Genomic DNA, 19388 nt, shown 5'->3' with positions numbered 1-19388 from the left:
CCTGAATTGTCTTAAAGTTAGCAACTTCCTTAGGAACCACTTCTGTGGGATCCTGGAGTACAGAGCTGATTGCTTTTCCTTCTCCTAAGGAATCGTTATGTTCTCATGAGTGCATGGGCTCCAGAACCATGCTGCCTGGGTAACCCTACCAGCTGGGTGACCATTAACATCTCCATGCCTCAGTTCCCTCAACTGTAGGGTAGGTGTAATAAGGGTGGCAGTGACTTCTGGCAACCCTTGGGAGGGCTGATGAGTTAATATATGAAACACGCTTAGCAAGCATCTGTCACATAAGCAAGCACTCACTAAGGGGTAGTTGTGAATATCTTGATAACGACACTGGTTTTAGCCTTCTCAAGGACTATCTTCCATCATTTCTGGTAACATCCTTATTAAGGTGATGCTCAACAGCAGATCCAGAGCCCTTTATGGCGTTTCTGATCATAATGATACAATTAGATTTATAACTCTCTGATAGTCTAGTTTATATATATCAGTTGTTTTCAACCCAAGGCAATTTTGTTTCCCAGAGGACATTGGGTGATTTCTAGAGACATTTTTGGTTGTCAGAACCGGTGGGGTGGGGTGTTACTGGCATCTAGTGGGGAGTGGCCAGGATGCTACTAAACATCCTATCGTGTACAGGAGAGCCCCCACTCCCACCCTCAACAAAAAATTCTCTGGTCCAAAATGTCAGTAGTACAGGTGTTGAGAAACCTTATTCTACATTCATCAGATGGTGAATATAAGCAGTATGAAGAGCCAATGACTCAAACAGATTTCTCTTCTATCCTCATTCGGTCACAGTCTTGATCAAATAGTACACCCCTAGGCCAAGCGTCCTGACTGGGCAGATGTCACAACCAGGGCTCTTCTGGCACTCACTCAAATCATCTTAAAGGGAGTAAGTAGTGCAAGAGACATTATAAAAATACAGAGCAGCATCACAGGGGTCTGACGAGAGGAAGGGAGCACAGGCAGGCTTCCTGAGACCAGTCATGCACTGACCAGTCTATGCCTTAACTGGTCTTGACTTCTATCCACTCTAATTCAGTCAGCTGTGGCTAGAAGAGAAGACTTCAAAGAGGCAAAACATAGTCCTTTAGGTTCTCGAGGAGGATGGGCAGGACAAAGGAAGCAAGAAGCAGACACTGCACTTTGACAAACAAGCTGTCTAAAATGTCTGGGAACAGAAGAATCACTCATGAATGTCAAAAAGTTCCACAGGCACTATGGTAGCTAAACCATGGTCCCCCAACCTTTTCCCCATTATCACCTCCCACTGTTGGCAAGCCTATGGCAGACATTTTTGTTCCAATCGTCCTCTACCATGAATGTCAATACCACAAATTTACTGCATATTTTTATGTAGTTTTTATGGCCCTCCAAATGGTCACAAATCACTGTAATACCTACATATTTTGCCCCCCACAAACCACTTTTTAACCCATTGGTGGCAATGGCAGCTCCACTGAGAACGCATGATCTAGACCACTGTTCCTGACACTTAGCTCCATTCCCAGCTACTATTTTCCTCACCATGTCTTCTCATTTGTCATCCCCCCAAACCATGTTCCTTGCTCTCACCAGTAAGACTTATACCTTGCTCAACCATAATTAAATGTGATTATACAAAATAACACATATGAGAGCAACTTATAAACTATCAGGACATATAAAAATGTTGTCTAGTAGTAGTAGTATACTAATAATACAAGTAACTCATTGCCCCCCTCCCACCAGGACTCATTCTAACCGTGTGCGTTGGCCTTGGCCCTGTTTGCCTTGTCACATTTCAAGGTGGTTTCTTATGGTCCTGGTAGAATAATAAGGAAGCTAGTTTATTGTTTGTTTTTAAGCTTATGACAAGAATTGAGAACATGTGGAACACAGGCATATAGTTGCTATTTGTAAAGAATGAGGTATGTAAGGAAGTAAGCTATTATTCCACCCAAATCAAACAGGCTTAAATGGCTAACGACAGACAGTGTAAACAAACACATTGGATGAAAGGAATAAAGGCTCCTGTACTTTCAGGTAGGGTAAGGTGAACAGAGGGGACTCCTGATTACCTGATCCATCATAAACCAAACTATGAGACCTTAAGAGATACACACACACACAGAGCATTCTAGAAGCAAATAAGCTTGAAAAAGTTGGCAATATGAAATTTAACCAGATTTTTAAATGCAAGACCCTCAGAACTTCAAATATGTTCATGGGCGTATTAAGAATAAAAAAGAGTAGATAGTGATTCTCCCAAACTTCTTTGAACAAGGAAGTTTTTTTCCTCGATATACCTCTTAACATCTGTCAGGAGACTGTTTCAAGAAAGGCCAGTCTGAAAAATACTGAGTTGTCTTCAGCAATCCCAACCCTGGAGAGCCCCAACGTGCTGGGTTCTCTTTGCTTCCTCCCAACCCCCAGTGGGCAAGTGCTAAATAGAGGACATCACATGAGGGCAGTTAATTCACTGGGGTTTTATGTTTGCCCACATCAATTTATGATCACTTCAACACTCACCTGCAACCCTTTCCCCCTCAGTACAAGAACTTTCCCCCATCGTCTTCTGGCTTCATATCTTCCCCTTCTTCCCAGAGAAAAGAAAAGCCATCTGATAATGGACTTCTCATATCTTCACTACAAACATCTAAGGTTCCCATAACATTCTGTCTTCCTTCTTTAAAGTTTTTTGTTTGTTTTTTTTTTTTTTTGAGAGAGAGAGAGAGAGAGAGAGCATGAATGGGAGAGGGGCAGAGAAGAGAGAGGGAGAGAGACAATCCCAAGCAGGTTTTGCACAGCCACTGCAGAGCCTGACATAGGGCTTGGACCCATGAAGCCACAGGAACATGACCTGAGTCGAAACCAAGAGTCGGATGCTTAACTGACTGAGCCACCCAGACGCCCCTTCTGTCTTCCTTCTTCTATTGTGTTACCAGATAGAGGTTGTTCTGTCTCCTGTTGAGTCAGCCTCCTAGTGGCCAGCCTCCCCACTATCAGAGCTTTGGATTCTATCCCCTTACCTTTTCAAGAACTGTATACTTTTAGTATTCACTCTCTCTAAACTTCTCTTTGATTGAATCCTTCTCTTTGGCTTTTACTTACTCAGTATACTCCCATCTTGAAAAAACTCTCCCTTGTTCCCATATCATTATCCAACTACAGATCTTCCACTTAAAATGGGGTTAAATCCACCCCAGGTCAAAAATACTGGAAGTCAAAAATGCATTTAATACCCTTAATGAACTGAACACCATAGCTTGGCCCAGCCTATCTTAAATAATCTCAGAACACTTACATTAACCTACAGCTGGGCAAAATTATCTCCCACAAAACCTATATTGTAATAAAGTGCTAAATATCTCATGTAATTCATTGAATATTGTATTGAAAGCAAGAAACACAGTGATTGTATGGGTAGAGATGGTTGTAAGTGTATCAGTTTTTTACCCTTGTGATGGTGTGGCTGACCAGGAGCTGTGGCTCACTGCCCCTATCCAGCATCATGACAGAACTGGACCACATATTATTAGCCTGGGATAAGATAAAAATTCAAACTGATGTTTGGTTTCCACTAAATGCATACTGTTTTAGCACCATTATAAAGTCAAAAAATCCTTAGTCACACCATTGGAAGTCAGGTATTAGCCTCTCCCTCCTCACTGCACAGCCAAACTGCTCTAAAGAATGGTCTATATTCATTGGCTTTGTTTTTCTCACCTTCTACTTCCTCCTCCACCCACTTCAATCTGGGATTTGCCCCCTTCTCTAAACTGCTCTAGTTAACAATAAAATTTAAGTTCTGTGTTACTCTTTTATTCAATGGACATTTCCAATTCTCATTTCAGCAACAAATTTGATGGAGAACTTCCTCGTTCTTGAGACACTGTATCCTAGTTTCCCTCCTCTTTCCCTGGCCACTTCTCAATTTTTTGTAGAATTATTCTCTTCTACCTAACTATTCAATGTTGGAGTTACTTAAGGCACAGCATAGCTCCTCTTCTTTTCCCACTCTATGCTTTCTCTCTAGACTATCTCATCCATGCCCATTGGTTCTTAAAAACCACCTACATATAGATGATCCACAAATATGTATATTTGATGTATATTTTCTCTGAGCTCCAGATTTGTAAATCCAGTCACCTATCCAGGTCCCTTAAACATCTCAAAAGATACCTCAGACTGAAACATGTCTAAACATCGCTTTCACGATTTCCCCCTCCTCAACCCTAGACCACACCAAAGATCTTCATCCCTCCAGGGTCTTTTCCCCACCTTTTCAGCCTGTTGACAAATCAAAAACTGTAGTTTGCCTTGACTTCTTCCACCAATCAATCCCCACTTTTCAGCCTGTTGCCAAATCATAAAACTGGACTTTGCTCTTGGCTCTTCCACTAATCGATCCCCAACAACTGTTGATTCTACCCCATCAACATTTCTTAAGTTCTTTAATTTCTCTTTCCTTATTCCTCCAATCATCCCCTGTTTTGTTCATGCCACCACTGTCTCCTTCCTGAACCAGTGACTGGTCTTCCTGCCTCCAAGCTTCCCACTTCCAATACAATCCAGGGGTGCCTGGGTGGCTCGGTCGGTTGGGCATCCGACTTTGGCTCAGATCACGATCTCACAGTTGATGGGTTCAAGCCCTGTGTCAGGGTCTGTGCTGACAGCTCAGAGCCTGGAACCTGCTTTGGATTGTGTGTCTCCCTCTCTCTCTCTGCCCCTCATCTGCTCACGCTTTGTCTCTGTCTCTAAAAGTTAAATAAAAATGTTTTAAAAAATTAAAAAAAATACAGTCTACACTGTATTGAAAATTCAGAAAGTCCAAATTTTTAATATAGTTTGGATAGCCTTTTGCGATCTGGTTCTTGCATTCCTCTCTTGCCATTCCCTCTTGACTGTGCTTTCCTGCCATCTCCAATTTGTAGTTCTACCAGTGTGCCACATATATGTCTAGATCTTCGATTATGCTATTTCTCCCACCTAGAGTGTGCTATTCTCTCCCACCTCCAGCTTCTCTGGCTCATTTTTTTTTTTTTTAATTCCTTCTCAACTAAAACGTTTCCTCTGGGAGTTTTTCCCAGCTTGACCCTTAGGCCTCTGTTGAGTGCCACTTGTACAAGCTTTCTACTAACAGAATTTATTACAATATAATAAAACCATCCAATTTATGTGTTCTTGGAGCTCTCTGAAGGTGGAAACTATCTTGTTTATTGTGTTATAATCAATGTGTCACACAGTTCCTGGCCCATGGTAGGCTCTCATTAAATGTTTAATAAGTGAGCTTATCTGTATTATATGTAAAGGACTCATTTTCTATGTAATACTTAGAAAAAAAAGCTGGTCACAGAACCTTCTATTCTGAGATATATAGTGACATGTTTAGAGATTCAGATAAGAAAGCACCAACATTTAAAAGTTTCCTGTTTGAAAGAAATAAGGGAAGTTGAATCTCAAGGCCAACAGCTCAGAAGTGCTGGGTCAAGTGGAGTGGCAGATAGGACGTGGGGGATAAAGCAGATATTCAGAAATTAAATTGACTTCTCTGGGGCTACTGGGTGGCTCAGTCGGTTATGCCTCCAACTTTGGCTCAGGTCATGATCTCAAGGTTCATGAGTTCAAGCCCCATGTCAGGCTCTGTGCTGACAGCTCAGAGCCCGGAGCCTGCTTCAGATTCTGCATCTCCCTCTCTCTATGCCCAACCCTGCTTGCACTCTGTGTCTCTCTCTCAAAAAATGAATAAATGTCAAAAAAATTTTTAAAAAGGAGAAAGAAATTAAATTGACTTCTAATATTACTGTAGCAAGAGGAGCTTCAAATTATGCTGGTTTCTAAAGAGTTGCATGTGTTCACAGGGTGTAGCATATTATCTAATCAAGTGCCACCTGGAAGCATTTGGCAAAATCTTGCTTACTGATTGCTTTCCAACTGGCTTTCAGCCAAATATCCAAGCAGAAATTTTTTTATTTTTTTAATTTTTTTTTAACATTTATTCATTTTTGAGAGACAGAGAGAGATAGAGCACAAGCAGGGAAGGGGCAGAAAGAGAGGGAGACACAGAATCCAAAGCAGGCTCCAGGCTCTGAGCTGTCTGCACAGAGCCCGACGCAGGGCTTGAACTCATGAACTGCGAGATAATGACCTGAGCTGAAGTCAGATGCTCAACCGACTGAGACACCCAGGCTCCCCCAAGCAGAAAATTTTATAAACCTTTAGCTAGGTGGAATAATTATAAAAGAAGACTAACATTACTAAAATCAAAAATGAAAGTGGAGATATTACTACTGACTTTATAAAAATAAAAAAGATTATAAAGGAGTGCTATGAACAACCATATGCCAACAAATTAGATAACAGACAAAATGAACAAAGTCCTAGAAAGACACAAACTACCAAAACTAACTCAAAAAGAAATAAAAACTCTGAAAGACCTATAACAAGTAAAGAGATTGAATCAGTAATTTGAAACTTCCCACAAAGAAAATCCCAAACCCAAATGGCTTTACTGATAGATTCCAACAAACATTTAAAGAATTAATTTGAATCCTCTTGAACTCTTCCAAAATAAAGGAGGAAATACCTGCCAACTTGTTGTATAAGGCCACTATTATTCTGAGACGAAACCCAGAAAAACATGTTACAAAAACCCCTACTTACCAATATCTCTTATAAATATAGATGCAAATCCTCAATAAATACTAGTATCAACTGAACCTCCACAACATGTAAGAAGGATTATACACCATGATTAAGTGGGAATTATCCCACGAATATAAGCTTCACTTTAAGAGTCTCATGCTCTACCAACTGAGCTAGCTGGGCAGTTTAAGCTTGACTTTACATCAGAAAATCAGGTAATGGGGGCACCCAAATGGCTCAGTCAGATGAGTGTCCAACTTCAGCTCAGGTCATGATCTCATGATTCATGGGTTAGAGCCCTGCATCAGGCTCTATGCTGACATGACAGCTCAGAGCCTGGAGCCTATTTTGGATTCTGTGTCTCCCTCTCTCTCTGCTCCTCCCCCACTCACTCTCTGTCTCCCTCTCTCTCTCAAAAATAAAAATAAACATTAAAAAAAGTTTAAAAAAGAAAATCAAGTAATGTAATACACCATATAAATAGAATAGAAACAAAAATCATTTGATTATCTCAATAGATGCAAGAAAAAAAGCACTTGACAAAATCCAAAAGCATTTAATGATTAAAAATACTCAATAAACTAAGAGTAGAAGGGAGCTTCCTCAAACTGAAAAAAAGGGCATCTATCAAAAACTCACAGATGGGGCACCTGGGTGGCTCAGTCAGTTAAGCATCTGACTTCAGCTCAGGTCATGATCTCACAGCTAGTGAGTTCGAGCCCCGCATCAGGCTTTGTGCTGACAGCTCAGAGTCTGGAACTTGCTTCTGATTCTTTGCTTCCCTCTCTCTCTCTGCCCCTCTCCTGTTCCCTCTCTGTCTCTGTCCCTCAAAAATAAATAAACATTAAGAAAAAGACCTCACAGATAACATCATACTTAATGGTAAAAGAACAAATCAGGAACTAGACAAAAATGTCCTTCTCACCTTTTTTATCCATAACGTATTGGAGGTGCTATGAAGGGCAACTGGACAAGACATAAAAGCCATCCAGATTGAAAAGAAAGAAGTAAAATTATCTCTATTTTCAGATGGCATGATCTTACATATAGAAAATTCTGGGGTGTCTGGGTGGCTCAGTTGATTGGGCATCCAACTCTTGATTTCATCTCAGGTCATGATCTCAGAGTCTTGGGATTGAGCACACCACTAAGTGTGAAGCCTACTTCTCTCTCTCTGTCTGCCCCTCTCCCCTACTTGCTCTCTCTCTAAATAAAATAAAATAAAATAAAATAAAATAAAATAAAATAAAATAAAATAAAATAACTAAGAAAAAGAAAATCTTAAGGAATCCATTAAAAAATATTAGGAGTAATAAAGGAGTTTAGCAAGGTTGCAAGATACAAGATCAATAAACAAACACCAATTCTATTTCTATAAACTATACACAAAACATATTATATATACACCAATTCTATTTAGTCTGTTTATTCTATCTTTACACCAATTCTATTTCTATATACTAGCAAACAATCCAAAATCTCATCTGGCTTCTTTGCAGAAATTGACAAGCTGATCCTAAAATATTGTGGGGAAAAAAGTCCCAATTTCAAAACTTACTACAAAGCAATAGTAATTAAGACAATATGGTCCTAGTATAAAGACAAATAGATCAATGAAATAGCCAAAAAATGAACCTTTGCATATATTGTCAAATAATCTTTGACAAGCATGCCAAGACCACTCAATGGGGAAAGAATAGTCTTTTCAACAAATGGTGCTAGGACAATTAGATATCCATATGTAAAAGAAATAAGTTGGACTCCTACCTCACACCATATACAAAAATTAACTCAGATGAATCATAGGCCTGTATGTAAGAGTTATGACTATAAAACTTAGAAGAAAACACAAAAGTAAATCTTCATGATCTTTGGTTGGGCAATGGTCTCTTAGATATGACATCAAAAGCACCAGAAACTAAAGAAAAAGAGATGAGTTGGACTTAACCAAAATTAAAAACTTCTATACTCAGGGTATCTGGGTGGCTCAGTTGGCTGAGTGTCCGACTACAGCTCAGATCATGATCTCATGGTTCATGGGTCTGAGCCCCACATCAGGTTCTATGCTGACAGCTCAGAGCCTGAAGCCTGTTTCAGATTCTGTGTCTCCCTCTATCTCTGCCCCTCCCTTGCTCATGCTCTGTCTCTCTGTCTCAAAAATAAATATTTAAAACAACTTTTTAAAGAACTTCTATGCTCAAAGGACACCATCAAGAAAATGAAAAGATAACCCACAGAATGGGACAAAACATTTGCAAATTATATATCTGAAAAGGAAATTGTATCCAGAATACACACTCCAACAATAAAAAGAAGAAGAATCCAATTTTAAAATGGGCAAAGGAGGAAAATAGACATTTCTCCAAAGAAGATATACAAATAGCCAATACGCACACGAAAAGATGTTTAAAATCATTAGTCACTAGGGAATTGCAAATCAAAACCACAATGAGATACCCACTATGATGGCTAAAGTCAAAAAGACATATAATAAATGTTTTGCAGTTCCTCAAAAAGTTAAACAGAGTCACCATGTGACCTAGCAACTCCATTCATAGGTATATGCTCAAGGAAAATGAAAACACATACCCACATAAAAACTTGTACATGAATGTTTATAGCAACATCATTGATAATATCCAAAAAGTGGAAACAACCCAGTGGATCCAAAAAGTGGATGAACCCAGATGTTCATCTGGGTTCACTAACCAATGAATGGATACATCTGGATACATCAACCAATGAATGGTAGTATATATATATATATATATATATATATATATATATAGAGAGAGAGAGAGAGAGAGAGAGAGAGAGAGAGAGAGAGAGAGTGTATACATACATATATAGTGTAATGTTCTGCCATAAAAAAGAATGAAGTATGGATACAATACTACAGCATGGATGAGCCTTGAAAACATCATGCTAAAGACATCATGAAAAAAACAAAACACTAAAGACCATACATTGTATGATTCCATTTACATGAAATGTCCAGAACAGGCAAATTAATGCAGACAGAAAATAGATTAGGACTAGGATAGCCTAGGACTGGGGGTGAGAATGGGGTATGAAGGTAGAAAGTGAATATTAATGGGTATGGGATTTCTTTTGGGCGTGATAAAAAATGTTTGAAAATTGATGGTGGTAATGGTCACACAATTCTGTGAATATACTAAAAACCACGGAATTGTATACTTTAAATGGATGAATTGTATATGAATTACATCTCAATAAAGCCATTCAAACAAACAAGAGAAACCTCCAGTGGTTTCCCAGTCCACACAGTTCCTCTCCATTCATTCACTCCTACACATGCTCTTTCTATCAATTTTCTGGCCTTTGCACTTGTGGTTTCTACTTGGAACATTTTACCCCAAATTATCTGAAGCTGATCTTCTTCTCATTACTTAGTCTCAACATTATTTAGAATCCTCCTTAGACACATTTTCCCACAAGTCTCTCCCCCTTCAATTATTTCTTCTCTATTCTGTCAAGAGTTAAAAAAATAGTTAAAAATATTTAACTATAAAAAGAGTTAAAAAATAGTTAAAGTGACTCAGATATTTAGCCAATGTGTGTCACGTAGCCCCTCAAAATGATGTTAACTCCCTGAGCTGAAGCAGGATTGGAATTCTTATATATAAGGCACAGAGAAGGGGCATATGGTTATGATACTGCCCCAGGTGCCATTTTTCTTTATCAGTAACGACTGCCATTTGCAGCTGGAATGAGTGGGTTATGTTGGGGTTTTCATGCCTCTTTCTCATGATTGTTGGTGCAATCTTACTTCGGTACCTTTTGAAACAGTTCTTTTGAGAGCTATCTTTGTAAGCCCTGTGAGTCACCTCCTGCTAGTTAAGCTTCAGGGGAAGGGGAGGTAGAAAGGGGGAAAAAGAGGAAAGCAGAGGAGAGAGAGAAGAAAAGAAGGAAAGGAGGTAAAGATTAAACAAAGAAAACTGGGGTCTTTTTTCATTCTTTCACAATTCTTTATAACACTTCTCAGTACCTACAGGTGTCTTAGTTATTTGCATGTTTATTTTCTGTCTTCCTTCTTTGGGTAGGATGTTTCTGCCTTGTTTGTCTGCATAGCAGATGCTCAATAAATACCTTATGGCTGACTGGCCAAATTCCACAACAACATGCTAAATCCAGGACGAAAGCATGAACAAACTGTTCTGACGCTCTCTAACCACTCCTCTCATTTCTCCTCTCATTTCTAACTTCTAAGGCAGCTATGGGCCGAGTCTCCATCACCTGGGTGCTTTTCAAAGTTACAAATTCTTGGCTGCACTTCCACAGACTGGTTCATCTGTGCTTTTAACTGCATATCTCTTGCCTAGAGAGACAAATATATGTACAAAAGGTGAGATCAAAATTTGTCTAACAGTCTGTCCAGTGCTTCCACTTGGGGACCTGTGTGTTAAGAAAAAGAAGAGAGGCTCAAAAAAATAAAACTGGGCGGTTCAGTCAGTTGAGTGCCTGACTCTTGGTTTTGGCTCACGTCATGATCTTGTGGGTTCGTGGGTTTGAGCCCTGCACTGGGCTCTGTGCTGGCAGTGTGAAGTCTGCTTGGGATTCTCTCTCTCTCTCCCTCTCTCTCTGCCCCTCCTCCACTCACAGTCTCTGTATCTGTCAAATAAATAAACTTAAAAAATAAAAGATGTAATTCCAAAGCTTTGAATATGGTTTGGTTCTTAAATGACATTAACAGATTATTTTTAATTTTGTTAAATGTTATAATGGTACCATGGTTGTGTTGTATGTATGTGTAAATATATGTATGTATAAGTATACATACATATATACATAATCTCTATTAATGATGTAGCATGCTAAAGTACCTATGGATGAATTTATATATCTCGGATTTGCTTTAAAATGCACCAGCAAAGAAAAGGAGGAAACGAATTGGCAAATTGGTGGTAATTTTGGGAACAGGGTGATGAATACATTAAGATCCATTATACTACTCTCTCCACTTTTCTGTATGTTTGAAAGTTTCATAATAAAATATTCTTTAAACAATAGTCTCAAATTAGTGATAACTACCAGTCCCACCAAGAGGCGCTTGTGGTAGGAAAGTATAGTCGCAAATGTTGCCTATTTGTCCCAAAGTGAAAGCTGAAGAGGAATGGGTAAGAAGTAAGGTTTATGGGCCAGACCCTTTGGGTACATTTCTTCATGGAATCCCCCCTTCACAACTCTGTTAGGTTAATGCTACCTTAACTGTGTAATTGAATTCAGCATCACTAATCATGGGACAAGCTGGTATTGCATGCCTCCTGGTGGAGTGTATTAGGAAGTACCCATCATCGCTGACATGGTCCTCTTGCCAAAAAAAAAAAATGTTTAACCAGAATCTAATCATGAGGCAGCAATCAAGCACTGAACATGGATATTCTGCCAGACAATGGGCCTGGACTCTTCAAAACTGTCAACATCATAAAAGGCAAACTTTTAAAAAATTTTGAAGTTTATTTTTTTTTTTTAGTAATCTCTACACTCAACGTGAGGCTCAAAACTTGGACCCCGAGATCAAGAGTCACATGCTCCTGTGACTGAGCCAGCCAAGCGTCCTAAAGACCAACATTTTTTTAAAGACAAGTGCACTGCTTTCAATTAAAGAAGACTAAAGAGATAGGACATCAAAATGAAATGGGTGAACTTTGATTGGATCCTACATTCAAAAAAGAAATGCTGAAAAAACCCACGATGGGGAATATTAGATACTTTCAAAATGGAAAAAAAAGACATTTTCAAAATGGACAATGTATTAGATAATATTCTTGAAAAAAATATTAATGTAGTGAGTGTGACCAAAAAAACCAGACCAAAACCAAAACAAACAAACAAACAAAAACAAAAACAACAAAAAACCAACCAACCTTATGAAGTAAGGGGTAACCCTCTTTTAGAGACTGGGAACTAAGGTTCAGGGAAACAAAGGGACTTGCCCAAGAATCCACAGCTGGCAAATGGCAGAGACCAGACAGGCCCAGATCACCCTGCCTCCAGAGCATAAGCTCTTGGCTGGTGGGTGCTTCTTCCTCTGCAGCATCCCCCAAAGATTAAGAGACAGGACTGTGATCTACAGTAACTCCAAGGGGATGGTCATACCTAAAGGTAGTAAAGAGGCACCATTCACTCTTGTCACAGCACCAGCAGTAACTCATTCATTCAGAATTTAATTGCTGTCTGACAATGATAAGCAAAAACAGGTAGTCCCTAGACTCAGGTTGCTTACAGCCTAATGAAGGAGACGAAGGTTAATCAAATGTTGAAACCACTCAAGGGAATATATAATAACAAAAGGAGGTAAGAACAATGAGGAAAAGAAAGCTGACCAAAGCTGAGGGTCAACAGAAGACTTCTATGAGTTGTACTTTGAAAAATGAATAGAGGTTAATGATACAGACAGAGGGAAGAGTGTGAACAAAAGGCCTATGGCAAGAGGGAGAAGGACTTTGCAGCAGGAAAGCCCCCAAAGCTAGCAGGTGCCTAGTGTAAGGTGAAAATGGAGGAAAGCAGACAGAGTCAGACAATGCAGGACGCTGAAGGCTATGCAAGCATCCCCCCCCCGGCCTTTTTTGGTCACATTCACTACATTTAGTATTTTTTCAAATTATTGTCCATTGTCCATTTTGAAAGATTCTTTTTTATTAAAAGTTTCTAATTTTGTTGAATTTTGAAAGCAATGGAAAGTTACTATTTAGGCAGGTGACAAAATCTGACTTCAAATTTAAAAACAAACAAACAAAAGAAACACTTTAATTGCAATGTTGAGAGGACGGCTGGGCAGAATAGACGTCGTTAAGAGACTGTAGTAGCCAGTGATAATTTGGATTAGAGTGAGCAGTCTATAGGGATGGAAGTGGTCAGATCTAAGGGGTATTGGGAGTAAATGGGCAAATGCAAGTGAAGGAGGTGTTGAAGATGACTCTTCAGTTTCTAGCTTGGGCAGCTGGAGATGCCATTTCCTGAGAGATGGAACAGTGAACAAAGGCCAGATTTGGAAGATATGAGTGATATGAAGAATTGGTGGTACTTTTTACACCTCCAAGTGGATGGTAGGAGGGAGTTGGATGTGCAAGTCAGAAGTTCAGAAGTCTAGACTAGGGATGTACATCAGGGAATCAATCATCAACTTATGGTTACTGAAATATGGACAAGATGGCCTCAGAAAGGGAGGAGTTAGCAGATGAGAACCCCTGGGATTGGATGGTTCCTTTTTTTTTTTTTTTTTGATCTTTTTTTTTTTAATGTTTATTTATTTATTTATTTTAACGTTTATTTATTTTTGAGACAGAAAGAGACAGAGCATGAACGGGCAGGGTCAGAGAGAGGGAGACACAGAATCTGAAACAGGCTCCAGGCTCTGAGCTGTCAGCACAGAGCCCGACGCGGGGCTCGAACTCACGGACCGCGAGATCATGACCTGAGCTGAAGTCGGCTGCTTAACCGACTGAGCCACCCAGGCGCCCCTAATGTTTATTTATTTTTAAGACACAGAGAGAGAGACAGAGTGCGAGCAGCGGAGGGGCAGAGAGAGAGAGAGAGAGAGAGAGAGAGAGAGAGAGAGGGAGAGAGACAGAACCCAAAGCAGGCCCCAGGCTCTGAGCTGTCAGCACAGAGCACAATGTGGAGTTAGAACGCACAGACTATGATATCATGACCGGAGCTGAAGTTGGACGCTTAGCCGACTGAGCTACCCGGGCACCCCATCAAGCTCCTTTTAATAGATATCTCTGCCATCTTCAGTTCAAGGCTTCTAAGAAGACACTGGTCCAGTATTCATAAAAGGATTGCTGAAACAATGCTGAGGGCCTGTGAGACTGGAGACCATGTACCAATGGCACCAATTTACCTTTTTATGTATGTAGGTATTTATTTTTATTTTTATTTAATTTTTTTTTTTAAATTTACATCCATGTTAGTTAGCATATACAAAGATAAGGAATCAGGAGTAGATTCCTTAATGCCCCTTACCCATTTAGCCCATCCTCCCTCCCACAACCCCCCCAGTAACCCTCTGTTTGTTCTCCATATTTAAGAGTCTCTTATGTTTTGTCTCTCCCTGTTTTTATATTATTTTGCTTCCCTTCCCTTATGTTCATCTGTTTTGTCTCTTAAAGTCCTCATATGAGTGAAGTCATATGATTTTTGTCTTTCTCTGACTAATTTCACTTAGCATAATACCCTCCAGTTCCATCCATGTCGTTGCAAATGGCAACATTTCATTCTTTTTGATTGCCAAGTAATACTCCATTGTCTATATACACCACATCTTATCTATCCATTCATCCATCGATGGACATTTGGGCTCTTTCCATACTTTGGCTATTGTTGATAGTGCTGATATAAACATTGGGGTACATGTGTCCCTTCAAAACAGCATACCTGTACCCTTGGACAAATACCTAGTAGTGCAATTGCTGGGTCGGAGGGTAGTTCTATTTTTAGTTTTTTGAGGAACCTCCACATTGTCTTCCAGAGTGGCTGCACCAGCTTGCATTCCCACACTAGAAATTTCTTATTCTTCCCAGTGTGGAAGTGCAACTGATGTTTTGCCCTGTTTCTGTAATAAAATACCAGAATCAAGAAAAAACACTTTGTATCCTGAGATGAAACAATGATGAAGTCACCCCAATCTAGTTCCAGTTCCTAAGAAAATGTTTACTTTCATTTTTTTTAATGTTTATTTCTTTACTGAGAGAGAGAGAGAGAGAGAGAGAGAGAGAGAGAGAGAATCCCAAGCAGGCTCTGCACTGCCAGAGCAGAGCCAGACGCACGGCTCGATGTCACAAATGAAGAGATCATGCCCTGAACTGAGATCAAGAGTGAGACACTTAACCAACTAAGTCACCCAGGTGTCCCTCCACAACAACAAGAAAAATTTTAAAACTAAGTAATACCTAGTGTGGACTCCCTAATAAAAAATGGTGCTATACCTTTTAGAATGCTAATGTCTAAAATAATGTCACAATCTTTGTGGATATGGTTAACATGAGCAAAAGTTACTATTTCTCATCATGAACAGATAAATGAAGGTGGTAATTTCATGGGCTTCTTAACTTTCTTAAAATTCCTTTAAATGCCAAACAAATATTTGAATTGATCTTCCTGAAATCTGATTTCTTTGTACCTTTAAAAAAGGAAAACGGTGTATGGAAATACAATTCACATACTGTAAACTTCACCCATTTAAGTGTAAAATTTAATGGTTTTTACTGTATTCAAAGTTATGCAACCATTAACACAATCAATTTGAGAACATTTTTATCCCCTTACCCAAAAAACCCTGTACCTGTAAGTATGCACTCTCTACCTTCCACCCCCCCATATTATACCCTCACCCTCAACTCCAGGCAATACTAATTTATTTTGTCTCTATATGAGTTTGGCTATCCAGTACATTTGATATATATGGAATCACACAAAATATGGTCTTTTTCACTGGATTCTTTCACTTAGCACAGCATTTTCAAGGTTCATCCACAGTGTAGCATGCATCAGCACTTCATTCCTTTTTACTGCCAGGTAATAATCCATAGTATGGATAGATACATCACACTTTATTTGTCCATTCATCATCTGATGGATATTTGGGTGTTGCCATCTTTTGGCTATTATGAATAATGCTGCTATGGACATTTTTTTTTTTTTTTAATTTTGAGAGAGAGAGAGAGAGAGGGGGAGAGAGCATTCGAGCAGGAAGGGCAGAGAGGGAGAGAGAGAGAATGCCAAGCAGGCTCCACACTGTCAGCACAGAGACTGCTGCAGGGGTCCAACTCATGAACCATGAGATCATGACCTGAGCTGAAACCAAGAGTCAGATGCTTAACCTACTGAGCCACCCAGGTGTCCCCCATCTTAACCATTTCTAAGTGTAAGTGTACAGTTCACTAATGTTCACTTTATTCACATTGTTGTAAAACAAATGACCAGAACTTTTTCATTTCGCAAATATGAAACTCTATACCCACTAAACAATAAACCTTCTTCCCCCCCACACCCATGCCTGGTAACCACCATTCTACTTTCTGTTTCTATGAAAGTGACTACGTTAGATACCTCCTATACTTGGCATCATGATACATTTTTGTCATTTTGTTACTAGCTTATTCCACTTAACATAATATTCTCAAGGTTGATCCATGTTATAGCATTTCCTTTTTTGAGGCTGAATAGTATTCCACTGTATGTATACACCACATTTTGTTTAGCCATTCACCCATCGGTGAACATTTGGATTGCTTCCACCGCTCGACTCTTGTGAACAATGCTGCTATGAACATACATTTGCAGACCCTGCTTTCAATTCTTTGGGATATATACCCAGAAGTAGTACTGCTGGATCATATGGTAGTTCCATTTTTAGTTTTTTGAGGAACTGCCATAATATTTTCCATGGTGGCTGTACCATCTTAAATTCTCACCAACAGTGAACAACAGTTCCAATTTCTTCAAACCTTTCAACACTTCTCTTTTGCTTTCTTTCTTCCCTTCCCTTCTCTTTCTTCCTTCCTTTTTTCCTCCTTCCTTCCTTTCTCCCTTCCCTTCTCCCTTCCTTCCTTCCTTCCTTCCTTTCTCCCTTCCTTCCTTCCTTCCTTCCTTCCTTCCATAGTAATCATCCTAATGGGCATGAGGTGATATCTCATTGTTGCTTTGTTTTGAATTTCTCTGATGATTGGTGAACATCTTTTCACCTTTCATCTCCTTGGTTAGGTTTATTCCCAAGTATTTTATTCTTTTTGATACTATTGTAAATGAAATTAGTTTCTTAATGTCCTTTTTAGATTGTTGTTAGTGTATAGAAACACAACTGATTTTTGTGTGTTGATTTTGTATGCAACTTTGCTGAATTCAGTTGTTGGTTCTAGTAGGTACAGGTATTTTTTGGGGGATTTTGATTTTTTCATATTTATTTTTTTGAAGTATAGTTGATATGTTTTAGTAGTTTTCTTATGGAATATTTAGGGTTTTCTACATATAAGATCATGTCATCTAATAATAGAGATAATTTTACTGCTTCCTTCCTAATTTAGATGCCTTTTATTTCTTTTTCTTGCCTATTTGCTTTGGCTAGGACTTCCAATATGATGTAAATAGAATTGGTGAGAGTAGGCATCCTTGGAAAAGCTTTCAGCCTTTTACCATTGAGTATGATGTTAGCTATGGGCTTTTCATAGATGGCCTTCATTACTTTGATATCATTTCCTTCTATTTCTAGCTTGAGTGTTTTTATCATGAAAGAGTGTAGAATCTTGTCAAATGCTTTGTCTGCATCAATAGAGACAATCGTGTTGTTTTGCCCTTTATTAAATTTTTCATTAATTTTTTTTTTTTTTTTTTTTTTTTGAGAGAGAGAGACAGAGCATGAATGGGGGAGGGACAGAGAAAGAGGGAGACACAGAATCTGAAGCAGGGTCCAGGCTCTGATCTGTCAACACAGAGCCCGACATGGGGCTCAAACTCACAAACTGTGAGATCATGACCTGAGCTGAAGTCAGACATTTAACTGACCGAGCCACCCAGGTGACCTATTTTTTTTTTTTTTTTTTTAGAGAGACAGTGCATGAGCCAGGAAGAGAGGCAGAGAGAATCTCAAGCAGGCTCCATGCCCAACATGGATCCTGACACAGGGCTCGATCCCACGACCCTGGGATCATGACGTGGGCCAAAATCAAGAGTCTGACACTCAAGTGACTGAGCCACTCAGGCACCCCTCATGATTTATTTTGTTTTGGTTGTGTATTACACTGATTGGTTTTCATATGTTGAACCATTCTTGAGTTCCAGGAATAAATCCTACTTGGTCATGGTGTATAATCCTTTTAATGTGCTGTTGAATTTGGACTGCTAAGTTCAGGCTCATCTTCTCTGTATTGTTCCAATTTTAGTATATATGCTGCGAAAGCAAAAACTCCTGTGGCTTTATTTTTCAAATGGAGCATAAAGTGGGGCGCCTGAGTGGCTCAGTCACTTGAGCGTCTGACTCTTGATGTAGCCTCAGGTTATGATCTCACAATTGTGAGACTGAGCCCTGCATTGGGCTCCTCACTGAGAGAGGAATCTGCCTGAGATTCTCTCTCTCTCCTTCTGCCCCCCTCCTTTGCTCCCACTCTCTCTTAGATAAATAAATAAATAAGGCATAATGTACTTTGCATTTCAATTACCAAATGAGTCAATGTCTCAAAGAGCAAGAATTCTTTTCCATGCCTGAAACGCTGACAAAAATTAACACTTGCTTGTTCTTCTCCTTGTTTCCTTTGCAGAAGTGGCATCGCAACCTACATAATATACCTCAATTGTAACGTCAGAAAGTGACTACCTCTTTGGAAGATGCTGTTTAACGATTTGACCCACAAACAGCATCCAGATTTGTCGATTCTAGGACACCCTATGAAACTTGTTGATCAACATACCCAAACTGTTTAAAACAAATGAGAGTATGAATTAGATGTACTGGGAACTCAGTTCTCCAATGGATTCAATAATTCAACTTTTAGGGTACTTAAAATACAGCCCCTCCTCAAAATAATAATAATATAACATTACATAACATAAAATACAGCCCCTACTGTAGTAATGTGCGGAGTGTGCGGAACCTAGCGGTGGATTCATTTATCCGGCTGAGTAGGGATCCAAACATATATGCCAGGTACCAGGGACTCAGAAGGACACAATTCTTTGGAGAAAAGTTCCAGGGACCACACTTTTGTTGTCAGTTGACAACAGCTACTGGG

This window comes from Panthera onca, chromosome E2, assembly GCF_046562875.1.
Source record: "Panthera onca isolate mPanOnc1 chromosome E2, mPanOnc1 haplotype 2, whole genome shotgun sequence".
NCBI lineage: Eukaryota > Metazoa > Chordata > Mammalia > Carnivora > Felidae > Panthera > Panthera onca.
Note: the sequence above shows the minus strand (reverse complement) of the source record.